Source organism: Tachypleus tridentatus, chromosome 13 (assembly GCF_004210375.1).
Source record: "Tachypleus tridentatus isolate NWPU-2018 chromosome 13, ASM421037v1, whole genome shotgun sequence".
NCBI classification, from domain to species: Eukaryota; Metazoa; Arthropoda; class Merostomata; order Xiphosura; family Limulidae; genus Tachypleus; species Tachypleus tridentatus.
Window position 1 is genome coordinate 167,355,446 of NC_134837.1, and position 11,885 is coordinate 167,367,330.

Here is an 11,885-nt window from a genome sequence, read left to right on the forward strand (position 1 = left end):
TCCTGTCTGAATCTTCTCCTACGTTGAAACCAAGAAAGTTGTTTATTACTATTGGTGAACATATAAGCATGCCTAGTATATATCACTGGAGTGATATATGTTGTATCATTTAGTAGATAAGTGTTTGAATTCTTCAGAAATGATGGAAGGGGTATTCCATTAGTATTTGTGGTTCTGGAACTAAAAATTGTGTGTTTCCTATTGAAGTCGCCTATAATAATGTTTGTTGTCGTGGGAGATTGTGTTGTTTAGTAGTGTAGTGTCTGGTTTGTTTTGTATTGAGCAGTATATACATGCTATTGTAACTGTTTGTTTCTTGGTTAGAAGTATGCTCCCCAGTGTCACAGCGGTCTATCTGCGTCACACCGCTAGAAACCGGGTTTCGATGTCCTTGGTGGGCAAAACACAAGTAGTTATAGCTTTGTGTTTAATTCCAAACAAACAAAGCTTAGAAGTGCATGTGCTATAATATTTTCATTTCTTGGCGGTAAATGTGCTTATAGCTAATTGCTTTTGTGTAGGACAAAATGAAGATTTCTCTTAAACAAACCGCTGTTTAACCAATAACGTAGAGAAACAGTGTTGATGGCTAGTGTTATTTAGTTTAATCCATTGCTTATTTACAACATTTATTAAAGCATTATTTTGGTGGATATAATTTAGATTAATCAATTGCATCACTAAATTAAAACTCTGTTTGATTTTATTATCCATGTTCTTTTAGCTTAACCTTCTTAGACAAACTACTGTAAACATGCTTTATGATAAATATTACTTCCGTTGTTATTACTTAAAAAGACATCAATCAAGCTATATAAGGTATATTTGTGGTGACAGTGAAACTGTTAATTAAGTTTGATAAAGGTTTACACCATACAATATTTTTAAATAACATGTAACTATGATGAAACTGAGTACTTTTTATGTATCTTTTTGGATTTTATTTTAAATGAAGACGCTTCATAACAATTCAGGTAGAGTAGTGCACACTTGAGTGTCATGTTGGTTTATGATATATATATGTATGTATATTATTCTAATAAAAACAAAAAACTCTACTTCTACATTTACTGTCTTATCACGCATAGGTCATGATGAGAGAAAACTATGATGTATCTTAATTGTTTGCTGTTTCAATATACGTCATGATGAGAGAAAACTATGATATATCTTGATTGTTTGCTGTTTTAACATAGGTCATAATGAGAGAAAACTATGATGTTACCAATTAAAGACTTTCACTTCCTTGTAACAGTCCTCGTGTTATAATGGAGCCAGAGCAGATCTCCGAGAGATTATGGCCCGGCATGGCCGGGTGGTTAAGGCACTCGACTCGTAATCTGAGGATCACGTATTTGAATCCCCGTCACACCAAATATGCTCACCCTTTCAGCTGTGGGAGCGTTATAATGTGGCAGTCAATCCCAGTATTTGTTGGTAAAAGAGTAGCCCAAAAGTTGGTAGTGGGTGGTGATGATTAGCTGCCTTCCTTCTAGCCTTACACTGCTAAATTAAGGACGGCTAGCGCAGATAACCCTCTTGTAGCTTTAACAAACAATGTATATAATTATTAGGTTGTCCAGAAATAACTGTCAGAATTTTCACAATGACATTTAGAAGCTGGATATTGAGTAACTTATTCTTGGTTGGTTGGTTGGTTTAATCCAGCTTTTGTCACTTACAAGGTATCTTGATTGTTTGCTGTTTCAACTCTAGTCAGAGTAAGTTTCGCAACTCCCAAGGCAGCATGAACAAGAAGGATTTTCGTCAAATTTTTATCTACAACTTCAAACGTGGACGAAAAGCTACCGAAACTATACGGAACATCAACCAGGCATTTCGCCAGGGATTTGTTACTGAACGTACAGTTCAGCGTTGGTTCCAGAGGTTTCGACATGAACATGAAAGTCTTGAAGACTACAAAGGTCGTGGAAGAGAGTCCTCGTGTAGCTTTGTGCGAAAACAAAAACAAACCAAACAAACCGAGATATTATAAAATCGAGTGGTTATCATCAAAGATTGGTTAACTGAAGTTTTACCATTCGTCAAAAACAGAGGATTTGATTTCATACTTTTTCTAATTTTGTACAAAGATGCACGAGGGCTATCTGCGTTAGCCGTTTATAATTTAGCAGTGACAGACTAGAGGTAAGAAAAATTAGTCAACACCTTCTACCGCCAACTCTTGAGCTACTTCTTTACCAAGAAATAATGGAATAGACTGTAATTGTGTAACACCTCCACGGTTAAAAGTGCGAGCATGTTCGGTGAGAGGAGGATTCGAACTTCCGCTTCTTAGATTACGAGTCGATTTTTTTTAGTCGCAAGGAAATGTCAGACAAACAGAGGAAAAAGAAACGTTGGATTTCAAGTATATTTTACTCGTCCTAGGGTAAATAATATCATTCAAAGTTGTTGTGATGGGATCGTATTTACTTATACGTGTAATGGAAAAGTCTGCTCTTTCATTTAAATCACATTTCGCGAGTTTAACATTCAATCCCCCCCCCTAGATCGTCGTCAAAATAACACCTGTGTCGGGTGTGATCCATAAGTTCTGAAGAAATGCATGGGGAAAAAAATGTAATTTCAGAATCTCTCGTGTTTTTAACGACAGATTAATTGATGAAATTGAGATGCCTATTAAAAAGAGTTGTATAGAACAACCCCATGTAATGAATGTGGTTGATAGAAGTCCACCACTCTTTATCGCAGCTTTGTTTCAGTATCTAAACGGTGCCACAAAATGAAGGCTATAATTGAGAAACAAAATCTTCCAATAACAAACTATGTCCATTAAGATTGAATTTTGTTTGCTATTAACAAAATGATAAAGTGCACTATTAAGCACTATTCAATCACATATTTATGGGGTTCTCTGTAGCAAATATAATGAACATTTGCGCCTTTAGTTTGCTTAAACTGTGGAAAACTGGTCAATATCCATGGTCAAAAGTTACTTTTGCCATTCTACACAAAATTATGTTGCAATATAAATTAATTATTTTGGAATACGCCATTATCAGTTTGAGCTATAGTCTCTTCACTTTACACCGCCAGTCCTTTACAAAATAAATATCATAAAATAAAGAGCTTTATCTTTAAAGACAGATTCAGTGTAGCTGATTAACAAACAGTCCAAAAAGCCAGTTGCGTCAAATTTTGTGATAATTTTTGTTTAATAGAAATAAGTTACTAGGTATATCCAAATAAACTGTCAGCTAGTTAACTCCATTCCAAGCCTAGGCTGTACACAAGAATCAATGCTGAATTTCGGTTCCATCGGTGCAACTGGATGACACAGCCTCCATGGACAGAATGTTAGTCCAGATACGTGCTGATACCCATCATACAGCTGAGAAGACTGAAACATTTGATATAGAGTGTTCTATTCAAGTTACACAACAATATGTTGTAGGCAGAACTCGAACTCGTAACCTTCTGACTACGAGGTCCAAACTACAAGACACTGGGGTCGCACTGTCACCCGAAACAAAATGTGTGCTTATACAGCTTTCGGAATTATCGTGGTTGACATTGTCTATAGATATAAAAACTGACTTCTATTTATTCGAACACATTGTAGAAATTTCATTTACTGAGTATCATTTAAAATGTATTAATTAGTATATTGTTAAACAAGGGTATAAATTTGTAACATTGCATTGTATACGCATACAGAATTTACAATTTTTTTAGGTTTCGCTCAGATTGTAAAAACGTATACATAGGTAAAAATTTTAATTAACAGAGATACAATTAAGCATTATCTTATTGTAGTTTGAACACTTATGCCGGCCATAAAGCATTAATTAACGTTAGCTTTGTACAACTGAAAGAGCGCTGCATTCAGATAATTATCCTTTGAATATGATCGAACCGGTAATAGAACGGCAAATTTACTGCTGGGTTTTGTGTAAGGTTTTAATTAATCTGGTTTTGGTTTCAAATCAGTAAATTCGGATTCACCTTGAACTTCTCTCACTTTACTTGTTTATTGTCAGTTAGATAATATTGATCAAGCTGCCTGTATCACACTTTTGTTAAGTTTCATTGTTTTATGTGTTTGACTTATCAAGTTTATTTTGTATTAATTATTACAGTAAACATCTATCTTCTTTTTGTTCAATGTCTCACTAATATTTTATATTCTTGCCAAAAAACGTATGACTTATCTCTTTATTTCACTGTATTAAATCTTGATTATCCATGCTAAATCCTCTTGCTATTCTTTGAAGTTCAATATTATCTGTTCATTATTAATTAATGTGATGCGAATTACAACAATTGTGTCATGGTCAAGACTTACTTAGCTGAAGTTTCCTCGAGTATTTTTGTTCTGATGTTTATTTACAGATAACTGGAATGCTATATCTCTCTTTCCCGCAGGTTGAATGATAAGTTGTTTGGCCTTTTATAACGCAAAGCAACTAAGCTATCTGCACCTTTTTCCGCAGGAAATTGTTTAGGACGAAAAACCACATACACACTGAAAGCAGACTGAGCTAAGAGAGCCAACAAGAGGTTGGCGGGATTCCACTTGAAGATATGATGTGCAGCCTTACATTCCAACAAGCAGTAGTTCATTTTGTTTTAAACCAGTCTCCAACTTTGAAAATATGTACATGAACCACGCGATCTCATGTTGCTGAACCCTCTCACAAGACGATATATGGCACGTGTGACAATTCAATACTGAGATTTTGCAAGGGGGTCTCTATTGTTTTACATGGCTACAAGCCTTTAACATATCTTATTCCTACTGTCAAACTGAAGCTTAGGTTAAAATTAGTCTTAAATAGGCCTGCCTCAGGTGGCACGTGAGTTAGTCTTAGGTAAACCTGCCTGTAGCGGCATATAATATAGACTTAAATAGATTTGCCTCAGGTGGCATGTAAGTTAGACTTACATAAATCTGCATCCTGAACGGAATAGCCTCTAAATTCATATGAAATTCGAGCCCTTGTACCACCCTCAGCTAAAATGGTATAAGAACTTGCTTATGCAGTACTATATCGAACTAATTTTAGTCATATGGAACAACGAACTATTGTATAAAATATATTATTTATTTTATGGTGTATTAACGAAAAGATATGTTTAGAGACCTAAAGCTTAATAAAGATTGAATTTATTTATTTAATTTTAGTAGTTTCACAAAAATGTTATTAATAAACTTTATTCTATAAATTTACTAGGATAAAACATTACTGATGGTGATGCTTAGATACCTAATGATTAAGTTTGTTATTTAAAGAGTTTGGTTAGCGGTATAAATAAAGATTTTCGAACATTTACACATTTTGGTTGACGAAATGCAACTTTACCACAGTAAGAATTAAAAGTCAAAATACTATTTTAAAATCACTCTCTGATTCCAACATTAAAATATACAAATTACTAGAGGTTATATGTACCAAAATTAACTATAACAACATTAGAATTAAAATTCTGAGATATAAATATCAGTTTAAACTAAATAACTGTAACATGTCCAACAGTTAGTCCATAAACCGTGAATTACGAAGTAAAGAGCGACAGAAAGCTATAGAAACGACGTAAAAACATTATAAGACGCAGCAAGGGCAGCTTTAGCAACATTGTCACCTTTATGGAAACAACAAAAAAACATTATTAGACACATCATGGGTAGTTTTAGCAACATTGTCACTCTTATAGAAACCACGTGAAACATTACAAGACGCAGCAAGAGTAGCTTTAGCAATTTTGTCACCTTTATGGAAAGAACAAAAAAAAAAACATTATTAGACACATCATGGGCAGTTTTAGCAACATTGTCAATCTTATAGAAACCACGTAAAACATTATTAGACACATCAAGAGCAGCTCTAGCAAAATTGTCACTTATGTAGCAACGACGTAGAAACGTTATAAAATACATGCAGGCCATCTTTAGCAAGATGGCCTTTTATATTTAGCCTGGGTGGAATTCTTCATATCTTACCGATTGATATTTTAGGCATTTCGTCTACAAAAGTAGTTACTAAATACGAGCTGCAATTAGAAAAACACTGTGTATTTTGACATGAGTCATAGTTTAAGATCATTCTATGGGGATTTTACAGAGATGCGTAACGCCTGCATTCACTATAGCCTTTCATATCTAAGTGTTTGTTTGCTGACTAGAACCACATGGAGTACAATATCTAACCTTGAAGTATTTCCACATTCATTTTCTCCTTTGTTCTAGACTCTAGAGTCCAAACTACAGTTTGTATATTTATATAAATCTTTTATGTGTACACCGCTAACAAATTTCACATTTATGTTTCAATACATAAATAATACACATGTGTATTTTTGTTTTCGAAATACTTGTCTTCAATGCTTTTTACTACTGAAACTACCAGTATTTCCCAGTTATAAAAGAAAATATTCGTGTTAAGTCGTATGTAACTATTATAAATAAAGGTTACGTTGAATACTCATAAAGTTAGTTTTAATATTCTGTATTTCAATCATAGGCAATACATGAAAGTCTGTATTTTGAAAATAACATTAAAATATCTTATCACGAGTTTTTACCAAGTTTTCATATCAAAATTAACCTAGAACTGTGATGTAAGTTATCACATTAAGGTATTGAGAAAAACTGTATAGAGGAAAAATCCTTTACAATTTTTGAAAAACATCGGACTTCAAAGAAGCAATGTCATCTAATTAGTTATTTTATTAGGGTGAACCGATTTAAATTTAAATGTTTAATTTTTGTCTACTAGGAACCTATTAAAATTTTTGTCTGTTTATTTTTTTGTATAATCTAAATACGGAAATTGTTGTTGTTTTCTTTAAATATTGCACAAAGCTAGTTAGGCCTGCCTGCGTTAGCTGTCCATAGTTTTAAAGGGATAGTCAAGAAGGAGTTAGTCACCACCAGCAGTGACAACTGGTGGGATACTCTGAAGTTTAAATGAATAATCACTCATTTATATCATCTACTGTTCAAAGTGGGAAATGTAATTTTGATGTTGAGGACTTGTTTGTTTGTTTTGAATTTCGCGCAAAGCCAAACGAGGGCAATCTGTGCTAGCCCTCCTTAATTTAGTAGTGTAAGGCTAGAGAGAAGGCAGCTAGTCATCATCATCCACCGCTAACTTTTGAACTACTCTTTTACAAACGAATAATGGGGTTGACTGTCACATCATAACGATCCACAGCTGAAAGGGCGAGCATGTTTAGTGTGACGGGGATTCGAACCCGCGACCCTCAGATTACGAGTCGAGTGCCTTAACCAACTGGCCATGCCGGGCCCAGATTCTATAAATTAAAAAAAAAAAATGTATATTTATAACTCTTTATTGGTTAATCATGATTTCTCAACACTTATTACAAAAATAACTGTTTAAAAAAACATGCAAATAGTTCTCGACTTTTAGGTTAAAGCAAACAATCTCCAGTATGTTTACACAATGTTAACTTTTCTGTGTTGTTGGCGTCCTGGCTTTATAGTATAATGGCAACAGGTAAAGGTAAGAGAACTTTAAGACTCATTACTAATAAGATGGCCCCACTAGGATTTCCACTCTTGACCCCTGTAGTCGTACGTATCGTATCTGTGTAATGAATATAATATTATATGCTGCCGGCGACAGTCTCTTCTTAGACACCTGCCGATAGGGTCCCGAGAGCGTAATCGCACTAACCGTCATTAGCTTTGATCTCTAGTTTTCTGAAGCTTCGAAAACTGACAACAAAAAAAGATATACAGGTGTATAGATAAGTTTTATACAACGTCCAATATAATATTTAACGAACCGTAAAACCGAGAGTAAGGAAATGGAAATCAGAGATATGTCTTTATATGTAAGATCTAATAGAAAATAACTTCGCCGCCTGTCCTGTGAAAGAGGGCTCTCTTCCCCCACTTCAAATTATACGGCACTTAGGTTTAATGATCCCCACCGTGGTATTGAATTTACAGATCCTAGCCACACTGTGACCCTGAAGTTTGTTCGACTGTAATTTGTTGACGTTTTGTCACCTTATTTCTTTCCATCATCAAGTGGGTCAACAGCCTAAATCTTTTCTTTACTATGGAGCCTTCCTGACATTTCTCATCCATCTCATGACATCTGAATCATCTCAAAAATCATACATGTTCACTGTCTGTAATTAATTTTTAAATCAATTACAATTCTAGTTTGTAAATGATCACGAACAGATACGAAAATGGACAATAACGTCCCCGAACACCCACGTTTGGGAAAGTTTCTTCCCTTTAAAAACAAAATCTCTGTCATGTTTTTTTTTTAGTATACTTTATTTTGTGGAAAATAATTATAAAAATATAAGAGATAACAATGATAGATACGATTACATACTCGTGATTAGGAACATAATGCTATTGTTGTTTTGAATTAAGCACAAAGCTGCACAATGGGCTATCTGTGCTCTGCCTACCACGGGTATCGAAACCCGATATTTAACGTTGTAAGACATACTGCTGAGCCACTGGGGGTCAGTAACATAATGCAATATTTTTTAACTTCCACCCTCTGTACCATATAGTTTATCTTAGATGAATGTCATTAACAAACTACCTGTAGAAGCTTGCTGTTAATTACGTTTCCAAGAATATTCGGTTCTGTGAATGATATGGAGCAGATCTACATTTAAAATTAGTTGTTTGTGAATTCGTATCTTTGTTTGCATATCTAATAATGTCTTAAATATACTAAAGTAACAGAGTTACAGTGATCTAAGACTGTGTAAGAGAAGCAATATGAAACTCCTACTTTTTTTGTTATGATTTTAAGCGAGTTTGATCAGAGAAATCTACTAGTTGCACAACCATTCCTTTTAAGTAACCTGACTGTGTATTAAATGAAGTTTGTTTTTCCTCCTAGTCTTTTGTATACGTTATTACTGATACAAGTTTTTAATAATCAATGGAGATGAAACCACAAGTTGATTACACTTTACTGTTTTTACAAAAAGCAAAAGAAAAGTTACTAGAATACGTGGACAAAAACAATCTTTTGAGATAATGGTAAAAAAACCAAACCGTTCATCATATGTCAGACAAGGACTAACGAAACTTTGGGTAATTACCTAACATGCCATACAAACAAGACATTCACCAGTTGCCGTTTCAACATTATACTATATTCCCATTTACTCTTTGTTCCTCTGGAATTTCATCGTAAGAAAAAAAAAAAAAAGAGTGAAACGTGGGTGTAATGTACTACTTTTTACGGTTGGTGAAAAAAACTACATGCAACAGCTAATTGATACATCTTATAATGAATTTCAATAGAATTTTTGCTTGATATACAAAAAAAAAGTCGCTTACTAGCAAAGGTTCTGCCAGCAACACTTAGTTAAGTTGAAGACACGTGAGAATGTTCGAATTTCTGAAACTCAAAGGATCATGGTGTAAGTGTTTATACTTGCCTGTTTTGAAATTAGTCGTAAGTCATATGCATACTAAAATGAACTTTAACCAGTTTGCTTTCCTTCATTTACTACGGAATTAAAACAATTTCAATACAATTTAATTTATTTTAAATTTACTTTTTTTTACACTTCTCATGATAAAACGGACGCATCAACAATAGCACCACTTCAACTCAATCAAATATGTATTCTGAGCACCGAATAATGCCGATTTATATAACGTAAAATTTGTTAGTACTCCGATATATAAAAAATACATCTTCAAAGTATTCCATCACCGCTTCTAGTAATGATCTTTAGATTTATTCATTTTCAATGTAAAATTATTTGAATTAATAATTTCAAGTGCAAATTTATAGCCAGAATTCTTGACTAAAGTTTCGGAAAAAAATTCAAATGGTTTTTACGCACAAAATTAGAAATGAAAATTATATAGTTCAATAACAGTTTATTCAATCTCAGTGTAAGCAGTAAACTGCAGAGCTTTAAACGTTTTACAGTAAACTGCAGAGCTTTAAACGTTTTACACCTGTGCTTAACAACAAATAAACATACCTTCCTTACCTGTGCATAAATACTACCATATAGAATAGAAAAAGAGCTAAATCACCAAACAAGGTTTCCGAAAGTCGTGGAAATTCCTGTTGTATATAAATGCCGTTGAACAATTTTTGTTTTGTTTCAGATGTTCTAAATATAGATTTAACTTTCTCCCCTCTTACTTTATGGGGCCCGGCATTGCCAGGTGGTTAAGGCGTTCGACTCGTAATCTGAGTGTCACGGATTCGAATCCCCGTCGCACCAAACATACTCCCCCTTTCAGCCGCGGAGGCGTTATATTGTGACGGTCATTCCCACTATTCGTTGTTAAAAGCGTACTCCAAGAGTTGGCGGTGGGTGGTGATGACTAGCTGCCTTCCCTCTAGTCTTACACTGCCAACTTAGTGATGGCTAGCGTAGATAGCCCTCGTGTAGCCTGCGTGAAATTCAAACCAAACCAAACTTACTTTAATTCATTAATCATACAGTATCATAAATAAAACATGCTTCTTTTGGAACGAGTTCGTGAATATTTTACATTATAATTTAAATTACCTGATAAATTTTCCTATCTAGAACAATGGGTTATCTAAGTTTATATATATCCACCTTAAACCTGTTGTGGCAGTACTAATTTTCATTGTGCTTGCACCTCAAACTTCAGTATGTAAGTAGCTGCTAGCACTGTTGTTCTGAATCTCAAATAATAAAGATTTCTGTTATGTATTAAGCATTTGCTAAACCGTCATTATTAAAAAATTTAATGAAATAAATTCATTTTGTGAAAATATTTAGTTAGATTGTTGTTTTGAATTAAGCACAAAGCTACGCAATGGGCTATCTGGGCTCTGCCCACCACGGGTATCGAAACCCGGTTTGTAGCGTTGTCAGTCCACAGATATACCGCTGAGCTACTGGGGTGCCGTTTAGATAAAAGACTGAATAATCTATGATAATATCGTTTTGAATATTCATATCATATGATAATAATGAATGGCATAAAGTTGCGATGGAACGGAATGTATCAGAACTACATTTTGACTTTCTTTAGTGTTATGTAGATAGAGTGATTCCACCAGAAACTGAAAGGAATGTAATCGCACTTTCCAACGCAAAATATTCAAACACTGACATTATAAAGATCTGTCCAAATAAAGGATCTACAATCTCTAAAATGGAAATTTTCCTTTTATTTAATGACATTGGAAAGCAAAGGATTACGGATTAATTAAGGGAATCAGAACCACTTGAAAAGAGATTGACAATACGTCGCATCATAACCATTGTAAACAAATTCTTATAAAGAATGCTTATATCACGAACTCGAAGGCTAGTGACAAAAACTGTTTGTCCGTCCCACGTAACAGTATGCAACATAATAAAGGATTTCCGTCTGGAAACAAAGACAACTGAGTGTGGATTCACGAAGATAATGCTTCCAGTCATATTTCCCTTTAGTGTCGTCGGACGTAGTGAGTGTGAATTTCTATCTAATGTGAAAGTTGAAATTGGAGCTCAGAAACCGTCAGCTTTGTACACTAAGCGGATTATGAAAGGTCAGTAGGGTAGAGTGGCGTGCTTTAGTACATGACGCATTTTTCGACGGAGTCTTTTATAATGGAATTTAAGTTACTATACTATTGTCAAGACGCGCAGTCGTCACATAGATCGTGATCCCTATTGTGACATGGACTATAACAATATAGTAAAAGTCCAAAATCGTTTTGACATAACTTACTCACCTTCTGTAAGAGGAAGCTAAAGCAAGTTTTTATGGTTGTTAAACAATATAAAAACATCATGTTTCAGCCGCTTGCTGTTCTCGTATAGTTGACCGTGACCAACTGTGAACTTTACTGGCGACCTTGAGCCTTATCATTAAACCGAGTGTATTTGACCTTGAAAGCTAATGAATGAAACCGTCTAGT